Source organism: Chrysochloris asiatica, unplaced genomic scaffold (genome assembly GCF_000296735.1).
Source record: "Chrysochloris asiatica unplaced genomic scaffold, ChrAsi1.0 scaffold00203, whole genome shotgun sequence".
In the NCBI taxonomy this organism is placed as follows: Eukaryota; Metazoa; Chordata; class Mammalia; order Afrosoricida; family Chrysochloridae; genus Chrysochloris; species Chrysochloris asiatica.
In genome coordinates, this window is record NW_006408721.1 from 3000916 (window position 1) to 3003771 (window position 2856).

Sequence of the window (2856 nt, forward strand, 5' to 3'; positions counted from 1 at the left end):
AGGGGAGAGGTTCATTGTATTAGACAAAATCAAATGTTTCCTGGGGGAAAAGGCTTAGACAAAGCTTTTTTATTTCTGATACTTAAGCATAAAATCCATGGAATTCCCAGAGGAAAAGTTTTTAGGAACGGACTTCTAGAATGGTAGACACCTCCTATCACATCACTAGGAAGCATCAAGGCCATGCAATGGGACACTCTTGTATCTGAACTTCTCGTTCTAGGTTTGTAATTCTCCCATAATGATTTGTTAGTTGGGCAATTTTGCTGGTCCATTTACTATCCATATAAGCAGCATGCAGGGACTGGTTTACTAGCCACATAAATGGTTTGTAATGCAACTAACATCACTGAGCCCCTAGAGGATTGCTTGGTCTCCTGCTAGGAGGACAAGGCGTTGAGATTACCTATATAAACACAATCTCACAGAGGTTTTGGAGCACCTTAAGACTGTCAAAGGAGTCCTGGTATGGCGCTGTGGGTTAATGCACCAGACTGCAAAGCGTTTGAACTGCAAGATTGGCGGTTCAAGCTCACCAGCTGCTCCTTGGAATCTCTATACAGGGTCTCAATGGGTAGGAACCGACTCAACGGCACTTAACAACAACAGCAACGTGACTGTCAAAAACCTGGAGCTGACTGTGTCATTTGGACCCAGAGTCCCTGCACTGAAGAGCTCATAGACCCAATGATCTGTGAAATACCTGTAACACTGAGTGAACTGTAATACACAAAGCTGGTAATACTGAAGGTGGAGAGGGACAGTTGGCTTGTTGGCCCAGGAGAGAGATGGCTGCAGTGACCTTATCAGCCCTAGAGAAAAACTGGGCACCCTGGGTAGAAGGTAGCCGATGGAATTGGGCACTATCCCTCCTAAGCCTTCCCCCCAGACCATTTCCTGTGCTGGAGCTGCTTGCAGATGCTCAGAAGATCCTGTGTAGGGGTCTTTCTACAGCAGAGCAAAGCAGAGAAGAGCCCGGTGACAGCAACACGGAGGTGGGTACCATACCACCCCCAGGCAGCGCAGGTAAGAGCCAGAGGCAACCATGATGTAAACACAGCATCTGACTGGAACCACAACCTGCCCGCTGAGTGACATAAATATCATCAAGTCACTTCTGACTCCTAGTGACTCCATATGCAACAGAGACAAACATTGCCAGGCACTGCGCCATCCTCACAATCATTTCTGTTGTAAACACTGTGTGGGTCCATCTTGTTGAGGCTCTTTCTGTTTTTGCTGACTCTCTACTTTGCCAGGCATGATAAAGGGACTAACTGGTTCCTCCTGGTAGCATAGACATGGCAAAACTGGGGAAAAGGTAAACTAGTGGTTGCTCCTTTGAGATATAAACAGGGTTGTCTGCTAGTGAACTACATGCAGTGGGTAGGTGGGTGGAGGGATCACTTTTCTTATTGTTGATGTTGGTTTTCTATAAAGAATAATAATTGTTTTCACTTTGCCAACTCTGTGTACATCCATGTCTTGTGTCTACAGTTTGACCATATTGAATTGTAGCACCTATGGAGTGGTTGGTACTTGGGTGAAGTCCTCATTCCTAGCAATTCAATGCTTACTGGGAATTCTGTTATGCCAGTCTGCATGTGGAACTGCATGATTCAACAGCTTATGTTGTACATACTAGTGAAGCAACCAGAGCCGTATTTGGTAGAACAAATGAGTTTTCTATTTTGATTTTGAGTCCCTGAGTACTCAAAAATGGTTAATGTGCTAGACTGCTAAAGGAAAGGTTGGTAGTTTAAGTTCACCCAACGGTGCCCTGAAAGAAAGACCTGGTGATCTATTTCCAAGAAAACATCCATGGACAACCCTACGGCTCACAGTTCAAATCTAACATAAATGTTAGCCAGAATTAGCTCAGTGGCAACTGTTGATATTGGCAATGGACACCTTATATTGTTCACACCAATGAAGCAACTAGAGCTGTATTTGGTAGAACAGATGAGTTTTGTGTTTCGGCTTTGAATCAGAGAATCAGATTTCTGGGACATAGACTTATACAGAGTTACACCCAAATATTACCAGCAATACGTTTGTTTCCTCCCACTGTTGTTGCATGCTGCAGAGTGGATTCTGACTCAGTGATCCTATATAGAGTAGAACTGAATAGAACTGCCCCATACGGTTTCCTACTCTGTAATCTTCATGGGAACGAGCCCTGGTGGCACAATGATAAAGTGCTGGGCTTCACCATTAAGCAGTGGTGGGGAGCATCCAGCCTGCAGGCTATACGTTGTTAAATGCCATGTAGCCGATTCCAACCCATAGCGACCCTACACAGGGTTTTCAAGGACCAGCTGGTGAGCTTGAAGCACATACCTTGCAGTTCAAATGACTTTGCAGTCTGATGCATTAGCCCACAGTGCCACACAGCCTGCTAAATAATTTGTTCTGGCTCTGCCAAGGCAACCGTAGTTCCAGCCATCACATTATTGTTGTTGTTATGTGCCATGGAGTCAGTTCCAACTCATAGAGACCCTGTACAGTGTTTCTGAGGCTGTAAATCTTTACGGGAGCAGAAAGCCTCATCTTTCTCTGGCGGAACAGCTGGTAGTTTTGAACTGCCGACCATGAGGTTAGCAGCCCAATTCGTAACCACTAAGCTACCAGAGCTCCTAGCCATCACATTAGGGATGAGTTAATTAAATGTTTGACCAAATATAGCAAGATAATTTTTATGTTGATAACTTTGTATGGCTCGTGAATGATGTTACAAGTTTTGACAGAAAAAAGATTCCCTAATCCTGCATTGTTATTGTCATCAGGTGGATTTTGACCCATAGTAACCCTATCTAGGGTTTCCAAACATGGCTGGTGGGGTTGAACTGCTGATGG

General features: G+C 44.6%; 1 pseudogene; it reads left to right on the forward strand.

The window, feature by feature from the left end:
• Positions 1 to 788: 788 nt before the first annotated feature.
• The window catches only part of LOC102823521, a 16694-nt pseudogene continuing 14626 nt past the window's right edge, over positions 789 to 2856 (forward strand).